Source organism: Hylobates moloch, unplaced genomic scaffold (genome assembly GCF_009828535.3).
Source record: "Hylobates moloch isolate HMO894 unplaced genomic scaffold, HMol_V3 SCAFFOLD_6, whole genome shotgun sequence".
NCBI lineage: Eukaryota > Metazoa > Chordata > Mammalia > Primates > Hylobatidae > Hylobates > Hylobates moloch.
In genome coordinates, this window is record NW_026652281.1 from 82,671,501 (window position 1) to 82,688,235 (window position 16,735).

Sequence of the window (16,735 nt, forward strand, 5' to 3'; positions counted from 1 at the left end):
GCTCACCACAGGTGCACAGTCACAGCTGAAAATTGCAGTTACCTAGGAGGATTCTTTCTTAATAGTACATCTATGTTTTATATAGGAGTTTTTTGGTAAATGTTTCTCTCATTCTTGTTTTGCAATTTCGTATGACTGTGTTTCTTTTTTAGGGTACGTTCCTTGACATTTGTGTATTGTATTTGGTTTTACCTAAGTATTGTGATTTCGGATGTGTATCTGCAACTCCATGTGTACACGTTAAGTCGAAGTGAGGTTTAATTAAACTATGAATCAGCCGTGTCTATCACAAATAAATTCATGTATGTTTCTTTGCCTCTATAAATATACTCCGTTTGTTCCTAACTTATCTTGCATATTTCTTTTCTTACCTGGTGTCAAAAGTTGTTTTATCTTATTCAGGAGAGTAGTCACGTAAATAGTCTTAATTTATCCATGTGTTTATTGATGAATCTATATTATCTTTGTGTGAGGGAAACATTTTTGTAATTTGAAGGTAATTTTGTGAAAAGTTTGTAACACTGTATCTCCTTTATCACTTTATAATATTTTAATTTTAACATAAACACATAACAAAATTTACCACTATTTACCTTTTTAATTGCATACTTTGATAGTATTACATATATCCACATTGTTATGCAACAGGCTTCTAGAACTTTTCCATTGCAAAACTAAAACTCAATACCCATTAAACAACAACTGCCCATTTTACCCTCTCTTGAGCCCTTGACAAACACATTCTACTTTCTGTTTCTATGAGTGGACTACTTAAGATAGCTCATAGGTGGAATCATACACTCACTGTCACTTTGTTTCCTGGCATATTTCACTTAACATCATGTCCTAAAGACTTATTGTTATTGTAGCATGTGATAAGATTTCCTTTTAAAATCATATTTCATTGTATGCATATATCATATTTTCATTACTTACTTATCTGTGAAGGTACATTTAAGTAGCTTCTACCTTTTGGATTTTGAGAATATTTCTATTATAAACATGGGTGTGCAAATATTTCTTTCAGGTCCTGCTTTGCACATTTAGATAGATATCCAGAAATGGGATTGCCAGATCATATGATAATTCCATTTTAAAAATTCTGAGGAAACTCTGTACTGTTTTCCACAATGGCTGCATTATTATTTTTTCCACCACCAGTGTACAAGTATTGAAATTTCTCTACATCCTTGAAAACACTTGTTATTTTTTCTCACTTGGTAGTGGCCATCCTAATGAGTGTGAGGTAATACCTCACTGGGGTTTTGCTTTTTATTTCTCTAAAGATTCATGACTTTTAACATCTTTTCAAATTTCTCTTGGCCATTTGTATATCTGCTTTGTGGAAACATCTGTTGAGAGGTTTGTCCATTTTTACATATGGTTATTCACTTTTTATTGTTGAGTTTTATAAGTTGTTTATACATTCTGGACATTAACTTTGATCAAATATAGCATTTACAATTTTTTCTCATTTCTTAGGTGGCATTTTTACTCCACTAAATGTTTTCCTTGATGGGCAGAAAGCTTATTGCATTTGATGCAGTCTAATTTTTCTGTTTTTCTTGTTACTTCTGCTTTTAATGTCATATTCAAAAAAATCACAAAGACAAATGTCATGATTGTTTACCATATATTTTATTTTAAGAGTTTTATAGCTATCTTAGTTAGATGTAAGTGTTTAATTCATTTAAGATATTTCTGTATATGGTGCAAGTGAAAAGTCCAATTTCGTTTTCATCCATTTTGATATTCAGTTTTATAACACTATTTGTTAAAGTGTCTGTTCTTTCCCTGTTGTTCGGTCATGGCAACTTGATTGAAGATTATTTGATGATATTCATGAAAGTTTATTTCTGGGTTCTCTATTCTGTTCCATCATCTATTTGTCTTTCTGTTTGTATTTATATAGCTTTGTAATCTGTTTTCAAATCAGGAAGTGTGATATCTCTTTTTGTTCTTCTCTAAAGCTATTTTGGCTATTCATTGTCCCTTGAGATTCCATATGAATTTTAAGACTTAAAATAGTATTTCTGCAAAAAATGTGACATTAGGATTTTGATAGAAAATACTTTGAATTTGTGCTTCACTGTCAGTAGTATTGACATCTTAACAATATTAAATTTTCTGACTCTTCAACAAGAAGTCAAGGGTGTACTGTTTTAAATTTCATATATTTTGTAATTTGCTAGTTTACTTCTGCTTATGAGAGCTTATTATGTTGCCCAGGCTGGTCTCCAACTTTTGGCCTCAAGCTATTTTTTCTCCTCAGCCTCCCGATGTGTTTGGATTACATGGATGAGCCACTGCACCTGGCCTCTTTATTGTTTTTTCTGATATTTTTATGATTTGAAGGTAATTTTTAAAAAGGGCTATAAATATCTCTTTAGAAAGATTTTCATTTTTAATGTAGTCAAAACACATAAAATTAGCTGGGCATGGTGGCTCATGCCTGTAATCCCAGCACCTTGGGAGGCTGAGGCAGGCGGATTGCCTAAGGTCAGGAGTTCGAGACCAGCCTGGAGAAATCCCATCTCTACTAAAAATACAAAATTAGCTGGGAATGATGGCACATACCTGTAATTCCAGCTACTTGGAGGCTGAGGCAGGATAATCACTTGAACCTGGGAGGCAGAGGTTGTGGTGAGCTGAGATGGGGCCATTACAGCACTCCAACCTGGGCAATAAGAGTGAAACTCCATCTAAAAAAATAAATAAATAAATAAACCAGAAAACAAAAAAACACAGAAAATTAACCAGCTTAGATATTTTAAGTACATAGTTAAATAATATTAAATATATTCACTTTGTTATGCAACATATCTCTATCATGCTTTTATGTTATGTTGCAAAACTAAAACTCAATACCCATGAAATAACAACTACCTCCTTATGACCTCCCCTAAGGCTCTAATACTATTCTACTTTCTGTTTCTAGGAGTTTAACCACTTTAGATACCTTATTTAACTGGAAAAACAGTGTTTGTCCTTTTCGTGACTAGTTTATTTTACTTACATAATGTCTTCAAGATTATCCTTAGTGTAAAAATAATCACATCTCCTGCCTTTAAAAAACTGAATAATATTCCATTATTTATGTATTCCAAATTGTCTTTATCCACTCATTCATAGAGGGACATATGGGCTGCTTCCACCTATCAGCTGTTGTGAATAATGCTGCAATGAATATGGATATAAAAATAAATCTTTATTTGGCCATATCAGTGAAAGTTTATTTCTGTGCTCTATTCTGTTCCATTGGTCTATCCGTCTGCCTTTATGCCAGTACCAAATGGTTTGGTTACCGTACTTCTGTAATACATTATGAAGTCAAGGAGTGTGACGCCTCCAATATTATTTCCTTTTTTGAAGGTTGTTTGGCTCTTGATACTCACTGTAGATTCCATATAAGTTTTAGAACTTTTTTTGTATTTCTTCAAAATGAAATGAGAGTTAAAATTTGATAGAGATCACATTGAATCTGTGGATCACTTTCGGTAGTGTGGGCATCATCATAATATTGTCTTCCAGCCCTTGAACATGCTCAAGAGCATGTTGTTTAATTTCCACCAGTTTCCAGTATTTCTTCTGCTATTGATTTCTAATTTTATTCCCTTTTAATCAAAAATGATAGTTTGTAATATTTTAATCTTTTGTTTTTTGAGACAGGGTTTTGCTCTGTTGCTCAAGCTGAAGCACAGTGGCTCAATCATGTCTAACCACAGCCTCAATCTCCCAGGCTCAAGAAATCTTCCCACCTCAGCCTCCTGAGTAGCTGGAAGCACAGACATGTGCCCAACTAAATTTTTTATTTTATATTTTGTAGAGCCAGGGTCTCCTTATGTTGCCCAGACTGGCCTTGAACTCCTAAACTCACTCAATCCTCCCACCTCAGCTTCCCAAAATGATGGAAGTGTAGGCACAGGCCACCATGCCTGGCCCATATTTTAATATTTTTAAATTAAGTAAAACTTAGTTTTGTGTCCTAGTAGGTCATCTACCCAGGAGAATGTTTCATGACCTCTTAAAAAGATTGTGTATTCTGATGTTGCTGTGTGTAGTGTTTTGTTTGTTTGTTTTTTCCTTTTTCACTTTTATTCACTGTGACTAGTGTTTTCTATATGTCTTTTAGGTTTACACAGTTTGCAGTGTTATTCAAATCCTCTGTTTTCATGTTAACATTCTGTCTGGTTTTATTATTCATTACTGATAGTGGGATAATTATGTTTCTTACTATTTTTACATAGCTATTTCTTTTTTCATTTGTGTCAAGGTTAGCTTTACACATCAAGTTAGATTTATTCCTGAGATGCAAGAATATTTTAATATGTGGAAATTAATGAATGCCATAAATTTTATTTACACAATGAAAAGTTTAAAAATCATGACTATTTTTATGCATGCCTAAAATTCTTTTGACAAATTTTAAAATCCATTTCTAATAAAATTTATAACAAATTAGGTATAGAAAGAATATACCTCACAATAAAGAAGTACATTCCCTATTAACTATAGGACAAGCCCATAGCTAACATTACAGAAAATGGTGAAATGTTGGAATCTTCTTTTCTAAGATTTATTTTAAGATAAAGATGCCCACTCTCACTACTTCTTTCAACACTTTACTGGAAATCCTACTCACAATATTAGACAAGAGAAAAAAAGGGAGGGCATTTAAATGAGAAAGAACAAGGTCTTATATTCATGGAGATTAACGCTCAGGTTTTTACAGATTAGATTTAACAGCATGAAAGCTGGTACCATCCAGGAATAAAAGGAACTGTCCCTGAGGACATAGGGCTTTAAGGACGTCAATTATTAAGCAGCTACATGAAAGCAGAAATTCTCCTGGATGTTTCCATTGTTTAGACATAAAGTTTCAACAGTTCAGCCCCAGCAAGTAAAGGCATATCCTGACTGCTGTGAGTGATGAGCTTTTCACCCAAAGCAGAGATGTGAAACCTGACAGGTATCAAAGACTCCCCCACCAAGTGCTCTATCCCTTGAAAGTCACTCCCACAAAGCTGGAGCACCATCTGTTCCTGGGAGATCAGGTCATCCTCTGTGTCTTTGAGACACTGGCCAGTTAGGCTTCAGTCAACATGAGGCCAATGATTTTAAGTGTAAAATACCTAAACCATCATAATCTTTAGGTAGCTATTGTGTACTTAAATGGGTTGGGGAAATGTCACACCATACACATGGCTGGGAACTGGGATTTTCTCCTCTGCTCTTAGCAGCACCTCAGTAACCCAATAATTACCCTCCCTCATGCCTCCACGTCAACATCTGCGAAAAAGGCGCTGGTGAGGGTGACATTTTCAGGAAGCCACTGCCCATGGTCGCTCCCTGCAAAGCTCTGAATTTGTGCATCCCAAGGACAGGCGGTAGGTGTGAAGGGGTCCTGCCCCTCCACACCCGTGGGTATTTCTCGCAAGGTGGAGGCAAGAGACTGCGAAAATAAATAAGACACAGAGACAAAGTACAGAAGAAGAAAAGTGGGACCAGGGGACTGGCGCTCAGCAAGTGAGGACTGCACCAGCGCTGGTGTTTGAGTTCCCTCAGTATTTATTGATCACTATCTTTACTATCTCGGCGAGGAGAATGTGGCATGACTATAGGGTCATCAGAAAAACATGTAAGCAGAAAAACATGTAAGCAAAGGAATCTGTGTCATAAATAAGTTTAAGGAAAGGTGCTGTGCCTGGATGCGCACATGGGCTAGATTTATCTTTAACTTTACATAAATATCTCAGTGCAGTAAAGCGTAGCAGAGCAGTGTTGCCGCCATGATGTCTCGCCTCCAGCCATAAGGCGGTTTTCTCCTATCTCAGAATAGAATGTATGGTCGGTTTTACACTGAGTCATTCCATTCTCAGAGACGTGCAGGAGACAGATGCCTTCCTCTTATCTCAACTGCATAGAGGCCTGCCTCTTTCACTAATCCTCCTCAGCACAGACCCTTTACGGGTGTGGGGCTGGGGGGCTGTAAGGTCTTTCTCTTCCCACAAGGCCATATCTTGGGCTGTCTCAGTGAGGGGAAACCCGGACAATACCCAGGCTTTCTTGGGCAGGGGTCTCTGCGGCCTTCCGCAGTGTATTGTGTCTCTGGTTAATAAAGAGTGGAGAATGGTGATGACTTTCACCGAGCATACTGCCTGCAAGAACATTTTAAACAAAGCACATCCTGCACAGCCCCAGATCCATTAAACCTTGAGTCAATACAGCACATGTTTCTGTGGGCACAGGGTTGGTACAAAAGTTACAGATTAACAGCATCTTAAAACAGAACAATTTTTCTTAGTACAGATCAAAATGGAGTTCCTTATGTCTTCCTTTTTCTACATAGACACAGTAACGATCTGATCTTTCTTTTCCCCACATAGCTGTCTTTCAAAGACAGATGAACTTGAGCTCTGCTTGGAGAGAGCGGAGGGCAGCAGCACAGTGGACAGCGTCTGGGACCTCAGGCCAGTTCCCACAGCCACTTAGGAAAGCAGGCGGCTCCAGAGGCTGGAGGAGGCGCGATGCTCTGGAAAGACCCCGGGTGCAGGTGGGAGAGAAAATCGCGCTAAGCAGCGGAAAGGCGGGTGAGTGAGGACAAGACACTCCCGATTTGGACAAAGGCGGGGTGCACTTCGCAGCAACACACCCTCCTCACTGCCCAACCCAGACCTGCTCCTCAGGTTCCTCTCCTGACTCAATTCCCTCGGCGACGATTTGGCATGGAATCAATGGCCAGCAAAGCTTTGGAAGTGAAGCCGCCTACGCCGCCCTGCCCCTCCCTCCAGGGCTGCGCCCCGCGTCCTCTCCTGTCTCAATCTGGGTTGTCATCCCGCAGCCCCGCCATCCACCTTGGGGAACCAGTGAAGAGACTGCAACTCCTAGCATGCCCCGCGAGGCGCGCACAGCCCTGCCCCTCCCCAAGAGCTCCGCACTCCCCTAGCCCGGAGCAGGCCCACATCGCAGACCCTCCGCCCTGCGACCAACTTGTTGGGAGCGGACCAGACACTGTAACTCCTGCAATGCCCAAAGACCTTTCTGCTCCCTGCCCCGCCCTTCCCCGTAGCCCAGCCGTTTCGCCCTGCGGAGGGAAGCCTGGCTGTTCTCAAATCTCTCTTGCCTGGTGAGACGGTGCAGCTAGGGTGGCTAGTTTCACCTTGAAATTGTGGCACCCCGTCTCCCGGAGCTGCGGGCTTCGCGCTTGTCATTTTGGAAGTTTGATTTCTCCAGACCAACATAGGGCACGTCGTCTCTCATGGCCTCTGCGACAGTGTTGCCATACTAACGCTCTGTGGCCGGAATTGGGCAAGCCCTGCCCCTTTTCTCGTCCCGCCTCTCCACTCGGCCCCGCCCCTTCTCGCTCCTCCCCTCGCCACGCCCTTTCAGACATCCGCTACGCAGCCCGTCCCTTGCGGTGGGGTCACTGTCCTGCCCTTTCAGACATGCTCAGTGCACCCGTCCCTAGGGGTAGGTAATGGTCCTGCCCATTCAGACATGCACAGTGGCAGGGCGTCTCTAGGGACGGGGTACCGGGCCTACCATTTCAGACATGCGCAGTGCACCCCTCCCTAGAGGTTGGCAAATGGCTGCGGACCCGACAGTTATCAGGCTTCTTGGGATCCCCTCGAGAAGCCCCCTCGCGAGTGTCTGAAACCGTCAGTTCACCGCCAGAAATGAAAACATCCTGTCTCTAGTCACCTGCCATTTGCCTTTTCAAATCCTCTGTCCTCTGGGCTGTCACAAATCCTCCTCTGCACCCCAGGAGCGCCCCTTGGATTCCCGGGCCGGCGGCAGGACCCACGGCTGGGTCGGGCCTCTCACGGGGACGCTCCCGCCACTGCAATAAAGAGGAGAAAACGTCCCAGGGGAAGGGCCTGACCCTGCTCTATTCAGTCAAACAGCCACAGGAAGGGGCTTTGGGAGCTACAACCACCACTTCTCTGACCCAACCCAGGCTTCTTCCTAGGCCTCGGGGTCCTAGTGTGAACCTCCCGGCCGTGATTAATCCAAGTCAGCAGGGCTACAGCGCCCCCTTGTTCCCTCCCAACACATGAGGGAAGTTTGTGTGGTGAGGACAGGGTCAGTGTCTGCGTTTCTGCCCTGAATAAGGCTCCCTTGGAAAATCTTTTGATATCTCTTTTTAAATAGCCCCTTTGGACCACTTTTAATAATTTGCTGATAGAACGAAACAGTGATCATTCTCTTAATTCATGTTTCCATTAAGTTTTTCAGATTTAGTACTCCAAGACTACTCGCTGTTGAAACTGTCATAGGCATAGCCTCAGCTCCCTGCAAGGTGGATGCACAAGAGCAGAATCTCCTTGGGGCATCTTTCTGGAGCAGCAATATTACTGCAGGATTTGGAAGAAACAAATATAAATAATTTCTAAGGTAAAAAATGGAACATTTAAGACAAGGATAGAAAAATCATCTGCCTTTAATAAGTAACTCATCTGTGCCTCACATGTCAGATTTTCTCCAAGAAAAAAACTCTAAGGAGAACCTATTTCCATTCTTATAAATAATAAAAATGATAAATCATATCAAGTCAATTGACAGTCTTCCCCTGCTAGTTTCCTAAATCACAATATGGCTTTGGTATGGTTTTATTTGTATTTTTGTGGGGGGTAAGGGGGTGGGGGGTGGACTTTTGGATACAAAAATCTAGGTTTTTGAACAATTTTTGGAAGTTTTCCAGTATTAGTTGTTGATTTACTTTTCTACACCATCTAATTCCTGTATCTCTCTGCTCTCCTTCTCAGACTCGATCATTCCATGGGTCTCTAAGGCTCTGTTTATTTTCTCTAAATTTTGTTGATTTACTTTTGTACCCCATTTAATTTTTTCTTTCTCTTCCCTCTTCTCAGACTCAATCATTCCACAGGTCTGTAAGGCTCACTTCATTTTCTTTAAGCTTTTTCTTTTTTTTCTTCCATCTTCACATCAGATAATTTCTATTGCTCTGTTTTCTGCTTCTGATCAGAAAATCAGAACTAGAAATACCATTTGACCTCAAATGGTATTTCTAGTTCTGGATCCCTGAAGAATCGCCACACTGACTTCCACAATGGTTGAACTAGTTTACAGTCCCACCAACAGTGTAAAAGTGTTCCAATTTCTCCACATCCTTTCCAGCACCTGTTGTTTCCTGACTTTTTAATGATGGCCATTCTAACTGGTGTGAGATGGTATCTCATTGTGATTTTGATTTGCATTTCTCTGATGGCCAGTGATGATGAGCATTTTTTCATGTGTCTTTTGGCTGCATAAATGTCTTCTTTTGAGAAGTGTCTGTTCATATCCTTCACCCACTTGTTGATGGGTTGTTTTTTTCTTGTAAATTTGTTTGAGTTCATTGTAGATTCTGGATATTAGCCCTTTGTCAGATGAGTAGGTTGCAAAAATTTTCTCCCATTCTGTAGGTTGCCTGCTCACTCTGATGGTGGTTTCTTTTGCTGTGCAGAAGCTCCTTAGTTTAATTAGATCCCATTTGTCAATTTTGGCTTTTGTTGCCATTGCTTTTGGTGTTTTAGACACGGAGTCCTTGCCCATGCCTATGTCCTGAATGGTATTGCCTAGGTTTTCTTCCAGGGTTTTTACGGTTTTAGGTCTAACATGTAAGTCTTTAATCCATCTTCAATTAGTTTTTGTATAAGGTGTAAGGAAGGGATCCAGTTTCAGCTTTCTACATATAGCTAGCCAGTTTTCCCAGCACTATTTATTAAATAGGGAATCCTTTCCCCATTTCTTGTTTTTGTCAGGTTTGTCAAAGATCAGATAGTTGTAGATATGCGGCATTATTTCTTAGGGCTCTGTTTTTTTCCATTGGTCTATATCTCTGTTGTGGTACCAGTACCATGCCGTTTTGGTTACTGTAGCCTGGTAGTATAGTTTGAAGTCAGGCAGCATGATGCCTCCAGCTTTGTTCTTTTGGCTTAGGATTGACTTGGCAATGTGGGCTCTTTTTTGGTTCCATATGAACTTTAAAGTAGTTTTTTCCAATTCTGTGAAGAAAGTCATTGGTAGCTTGTTGGGGATGGCATTGAATCTATAAATTACCTTGGGTAGTATGGCCATTTTCAGGATATTATTCTTCCTACCCATGATCATGGAATGTTCTTCCATTTGTTTGTATCCTCTTTTATTTCATTGAGCAGTGGTTTGTAGTTCTCCTTGAAGAGGTCCTTCACATCCCTTGTAAGTTGGAGTCCTAGGTATTTTATTCTCAATTGGGCTGAATTCTAACTTCAATACTTATTTCTCCTATGGAAGTCACAGCTGAAATCCTCATTCAGTTCTTATATACATATATCTCATATATGTATTCTATATAGAAGTGTTTCTATAATGATGTATACTATTTTATCCAGGATTAATCATTTTTCTCTATGAGAGTGTTACTTCAGCTAGCTACTTTACCATTATGGAAGCCAGAACCTCAGTTTTGATTTGTGGATTTAATATAAATGAAATTATGTAATATGGATCATTTTATATCAATTTTTATTGCAAGATTATATTTATGATATTCGTTTACACTGTTGCGGATTTCTATAATCTGTTCATTTTTAAAAGTCCTTTTTTACATTGTGGTAAAATATACATAAAATTAATTATATTAATGTGGAGGTCAGGGGAATTAATCACAGTCACATTGTTCTGCAACCATCATTCACATTCATAGGGAATTTTATTCATTTTGCAAAACTGAAACTCTGTTCCTGTCAAAGAACAGCCCCCTTTTACCTTCTCTTTGGCCCCTGGGAGCTACTCTTCCACTTTGTGTTTCTATGAATGGAACTACCATAAGTACCTCGTATCAGTTGAATCATACAGTGTCGTAAAAAAATCATGAGGAAGAATAATACGCACTGTATAACATATTTATTATATTAAATAACGTTTTTTAATTTAAAAAAACACAGAGATCAGTAGCACATAGAGAAAGATAGATAAAAAAGAAAAAGCAGTTAGAACGCTGTGTTAAATTTATGACTGTGGTGTCTCAAATTCCAGAACAGTGAGGCCCCTGCCCCCAACACAGGGCTGGTCATGGTGCAGCTGGGAGCCCAGTGAAACTGTCTGACTCCCAAAGCCCATGCTCAGCCTAAACCTCACGGAGCCCTGAGGCACTCTGCCCCTGCCAGCCCAGGCACTCAGTGGCCCTGAGATTCACCATGCCCTGTTCTTGGTCTTCAGGGTGTTGCTGGCCTATTGGGATGTGGGCTCAACTGACAGAACCAGTAAGAGCTTCAGGAAATAGTGGCAGCTGTGAGGCTACCATGAGCCATACCTCAGGCTTCCCACTGCCTGCGCAGGGGTCCCCACGCAACAAGGCCAAATGTTGACCAGGGAGCCACAGCCATGGTCTCTCAAAGCTGGTCACAAGACAGAGTCTTCTCATGCCCTCTGCTAATCTGCTAGGCCCTCACCTTTTATTCTGAGTGTCACACTTCATGCACTGGAACAAAACCCCAAATTCTTCTTCAGTTGGAAGATGACAATTCTCTCTTGTCACTGAAGCAGCTGCATTTCTTGGAGGATTTTGATCTGGAGCCAGAAGGAAGGACAGGATTCTGACAGCTCCTGGGTGGAAGATGATAAAGGGGAATTGTGGGGGAGAGAGGAGGCAGGAGCCAGTCTCTGAGGCTTATCTCTTAAGGGGTCCCATCTTCCCCTACAATCCCATGTAGTCCCAACCTGTTCTCAAAGTTGGATATAAACAGCCCCTCCTCTAGGAACTTATAATTGATTCTAGTCCCCTAATCAAACCCTCCATTGGAATGATTCTCCTTCTTCTCTGTGTAAAAAACCTTCCCAATAAGTCCTGGATGCAGAGGATGGAGCCAGGAAGTGTCCTCTCCAGGGTGGTCTCTGACTTTTACATCCTCACCCTCACTCGAAGTGAGAGCCCCAGCTGCTCACCTCAATCCATTACTTAGTATCGATTATATTTTCCTAGAAGTTATACAGCCAAGATCCCTCAGAAAGGCCCCCTGGCCAATGACTAGCCCTCATCTTCCTATGCTGCACTACCACCAGGGCCACCAGTGTCAGGGCATGAGCATAAAACAGGACTTGGACCTTCACCACATTCTGGGCTCCAAGGGACACTGAGGCTCAGTGATCTTTTGCCCTGATTCTCTGTGATGACAGACAGAAAAACTGAGGCCTTGGAAAGAAAGAAAGTACTCAACCACTTAGGAACTGCCTGTCTTAGGAGGGGCCCAATTTCTCTTTTCTCCAATGGGTACCACCTAAGGCAGGGTCTGAGACTCAGCTCTGCAGCTTCACTACTCAAGGAACAGGGACTGTTGTCTTTGCTGGAGCCTCCATCACTCATAGATAAGATGAACCTGACACCCTCATTCACAGGGACATCTGGTAGGCTCTCAGGAAAGGAGGTTTGTCAAGTGCTGCAATCTCAGGGCTCATTCCAAGCCTCTCTCCTCACCACTTTCAGGATCCTGGTCCCCACCCTGCCTGCCTGTCCCAGTCTCACTCACATCCATATAATCCTCTATGGCAACTTCCAGCATCTACATGTCAGTGAGAAGTGTACCCAGAGAGGGCACAGCTCCTTGTGCCATCAACGTGGTAGCAGTGATGAGCACCAATTCTCAGCTTCCTCCACAAGGCCTGTCCTTTGAACTCTCACCAACCCATATCTCCTTGAACCCCCTGCCCAAGTCTCCCACTTAGAGCCACCAAGGACCCTCAGCCTCCTTACCCGAAATATTTCCCTTCTTTTTCCACAGCTGGCCTCCAAAGACACCAAGCACATCCTAGTTACCTCTATGGTCGGGTTTTAATAAGTCACAAAGTCAGGTTGTCCCCAGCCACACTCTTCCCCAAATCCACTCTGAGCCCAGCTATCCCAGGCTCTTCCCCTGGTCTCTCTAATCAAGGCATTCCAAGCACTGTGGCCACAGGAGGGCAGGGCCGGAGGAGGAATGCACTTTGCTCTCTTGATGTGGAAAACTCCAGCTTGGAGACAGGAGCCCTGACTTGACTTCCTGGAGCCCCTCCCTGCCACAGGCCAACTCACCTGCTAAAGCCCCATCTGGACTCTCTAAAAATGTACCTAATTAGCACAGTCAGAAACAGGGTCAGTGAGACTGTGCTTCCCTCACAGTTACACCTCTGTTCTCCTGACCTCAGATCTGAAATAACCACCTGAGTCAGCTAGTGCAATGCTCCCACCACCTCCAGTGAGCCCTGGTTCAAGATTTACTCCCAGCTCCAATACTCAATGTGTTCATAACTTTGGGCATACCGCCAGGCCTCCCTGAGACTGTTTCCCCACCTGGGAAGCGTGATGGGAACAACACCTTCCTCACAGGGCCTCCCAAGGACTCAGTTGCATGTGGCTATCACCATTGTTCTCACCATCATCCCTCTCAGGAAGAGTCAGCCACAAAATCTTTTAAATTTCCTTCCTCCTTTGCACCTTATCATGACCCTGTGAGGCCTGCACAACAGGCTTCCTGAATTTTCCAGAGGAGGAAACAAAAGCCCAAAGAGGGCAGTGACTTGCCCAGGGCCCCACAGGAGAGGTTGGCTCCTCCTCACACCTGGAGGGCCTTCCCCAGCTGCCTTTATGCCACACACCAGCACCACCACTGACCAGGGGCCAATCCTCTGGATTCTATGGGTGTCCACATCCCCATCCAGGCCCAGCTGTGGTGGAAAAGGGACATGGTGTCTTGGGGGGCCTGGTTGAGCCATGCCAGCTTGTCCTAGCTTCACTGGAATTGCTATCCCACAAGCTGGGTTTGAGGCAATGCCAAGTACTTCACCTCCCTGATGATCCACCAAGGGAGTTTTCCACACAGAGCTCTCTCTTTATCCACTCCCCACTGTTGGCCTGCCAGTGAAATCACGCTGGTGCAGTAGACAGGTCTCCCACCCCACCCACCAGCTGCCAGCCTCCAGGGTCTCTGATACCCAGGGATGATCATGCCCGCCTTGGCAAGGCTGCTGAGATTCAGGAGGACTTAAACAGATCTTTGGCTCAGATGTGTTGCTTCATCCTTGTGTCCTGGGCCATCTCCCTTGGCCTTCAGAAGGCCCCTGCCAGCCTCAGTGTGCCAAGCACTGACCCTAGCAGACTCTCCTTGGGGACCACATCTCACCCACCCTCCATTGCCAGGGCTTCTGCTCAGCCCTTCTCACTTTCCCAGGACAAGCCTGTCTTCACAGACACATCAAGATCCTGTGCATTTCTCTTTGTGGTGTTCAAAGAAATAAAATAATTTCCATTTTTTTCTAACTTGACCTACAACCTATTTATTGTGAAGATGTCCTGGCTGCAGGAGATCTTTACACACCCACCCAGAAAGCCTCAGCCCTTGTTTCAGTGCCTTCTTGTTTCACCCTGTCACTAAATGTTTATGACCTCAAGGAAATTGGGGAAAGCATGAGCAAATGCAATTCTATTGTTACCAGTGCTGTGCGGGAAGGGCCAGAAGGGTGAACCTCACTGGGGTTATATAGAAATTTTATATAAGATAGACATTTCAAGTTTTTTTTTGGAGAAATGCAGGGAGAACTAACTTTCATAAGTGACAATATGCAGAAGTTAAGCTTCCTAACTGCCATGAGTTCTCAAGTCCCTCTTACTAAATTTGGCAGTGTGTGATCATGTCCAAATGGCCATAATATACATATATCAAATAATTTGTAGCATTCATTTTGTGTTAGAAATTGTGCACTTCAGCCAGAAGTTTTTAATACATCATGGATAGTTTCCGACATTGCTTGAAGATTGGAAAATAGAGCACTTTATGAAATGTCCTTTTGGACACATTTTCATTGAAGGTTCCATTTACCAACAGGCAATGAGACAAGTGATACTTGAGCAGCCTTACTGTCTGGGGTAACACTTGAACTTCTTGGTCTCACAACTGAGGAACTCAAGAATGCAGACACACCAAGGGTGAGGTTAGATCAAAAATTTAATAGGTGAAAGAGAACAGCTCTCTGCTGCTGAGAGGGGTCCTGAAAAGGGGTTGCCATTCTCCAGTGAAATGCAAGAGTTTTTATATATGAGCTAGTGGGAAAGGAGTATTTTATCCACACAGGGTGTGAAAAACCGGTTAGGACCAGGCATGTCAGCTGCATAGAGCACAAATCTCTGACAGCCCACATCCCACCATTTTATTATGCAGGCGAGTTCTTAGTCTGAGCTACTACAAGTTGCTCATCTCTTTCCTACTATACATGTGCAAAAAAGAGGGATGGAGCCCCTCGTGTTGCATGTTTGTGGCCCAAGGTGGTTGGTGCAGCTGCAGGCATCCCTGTCGATGCAAGCTTTCAGCTTCCTTATCTATGATTGCAGCCTGATCTTACAGGCTGTTCTTTGTTAAAGAGAAGTGATTTCTTGGGCTGGTTTTTGTTAGAAGGGAAGTTCTGCTGAAGAATCTTTGCTCTATCAGCCTAGCTAGTTTCTTTCTTCATCCACTCTCAATGATAAATATTTGCTTTTAAGGGGATTCTGGGGGTGGCAACAGACAAATTTGAGACCACAAACTACCTTAGAATAAGAATTCACCCTTCAATCAGCTATAGTATGAATTGTACGTCTATTATATCGGCTTCATGCACTACTCAATATAACAAGAAGGGAAAATGTGTATCTTTTAAAAATCTAGATGACAAATGGACTTTCCACAGATTGTTTGTGTTTTCCTCTTTCTAGAACTTGGTCATTCCAGTGTAGATTGTTTTCTTTGCATTCACAGATGATGAGTAAGCCTAGGCTGGCAAGCAGGACACAGTGGATTACTTGCAGGGGTGATGTTTTTGCGGGGACCCTAAACGAGCAGTCACTGCAGCCGGCAGGAAAGCCTCAGCAGCGATTCTCTCCGGCGCTGCCCCAGCGGGGTAAGGCAGCCACGCAAAGCTCTGATTCCCTGTCATGAAGGACGACCTTGGCCAGGCAAGCCCCAGCCTTCAGGAAAAAAGGGCGGACTGGGGAGCACGCACCTTCCGGTCTTATCCTGAGCTGTGCCTACAGCCTGCACTGGGGCACGACTGGTACGCGGATCTGTTCTGGTCTTTCAGGAGGTGGAAGACAGTTTTCTCCCTGAGTCGCTGCCCTGTTGGCCAGGCGTGGGATGGACTGCAGGTCTGCGTAGTGATTTCCGAGTTTCCAGCACCCAGTTGTCCCATTGTGATGACAAGGAGGATGGCCAGAAGTACCGCGGTGAGGAAGACGGAGGGCTAGCAGGAGAAGGCGAGCTTCCAGAAAGAGGCCCACCGCAAATGCTTAGTGCCTGGGTGGGCACGGGGATTGCTGGGTGCTGCTTGGGGGCAAGGCCACGGGCCCTGCTGGTGGTTCACCAGATAACCACTCCCTGCCAGAGGTCACCAGGGATTCTCTGAAAACCTGCAGAAATGATACACGCAAACCTTCAGAAATGATCAGCCACAGCAGCTGACCAGGCCGCTGAGGGGTGCAGGAAGTCACACCGAGTACCCCTTGGACTGCAGCCTGTGAACACAGCCTGGGTCTGGGGCACCAATGGAAGTGCAGCCCACACCTCCACCGCCCTCGCCCTCTCCTGCGTCTCTTCTTGTCTGGCTGTGCCAAGATTGTAAGGGTCTGATCTCTGTACTCCCTGAGAAGTGTGCAAGGTTGGGGAGGCAGAGCAGAGGGACGTGATCGCCAAAAGCCCTGCTCCTGTGCTGGGCCTGCAAGGAGACAGGGCAGAGGAGGTCATTTTGTTCT

General features: G+C 43.5%; 2 long non-coding RNA genes across 2 annotated transcripts; one reads left to right on the forward strand and one right to left on the reverse strand.

Moving 5' to 3' along the window:
- Positions 1 to 1,619: 1,619 nt before the first annotated feature.
- Positions 1,620 to 7,569, reverse strand: LOC131383830 (uncharacterized). Its single transcript, XR_009214185.1, has 3 exons — positions 7,160 to 7,569; positions 2,578 to 2,702; positions 1,620 to 2,033 (listed from the first exon to the last, which is right to left on the reverse strand). It is a non-coding gene; the product is annotated as an uncharacterized LOC131383830 (long non-coding RNA).
- LOC131383833 (uncharacterized) lies at positions 7,182 to 15,830 on the forward strand. Its single transcript, XR_009214188.1, has 3 exons — positions 7,182 to 7,470; positions 8,228 to 8,394; positions 15,747 to 15,830. It is a non-coding gene; the product is annotated as an uncharacterized LOC131383833 (long non-coding RNA).
- The last annotated feature ends 905 nt before the right edge of the window (positions 15,831 to 16,735 follow it).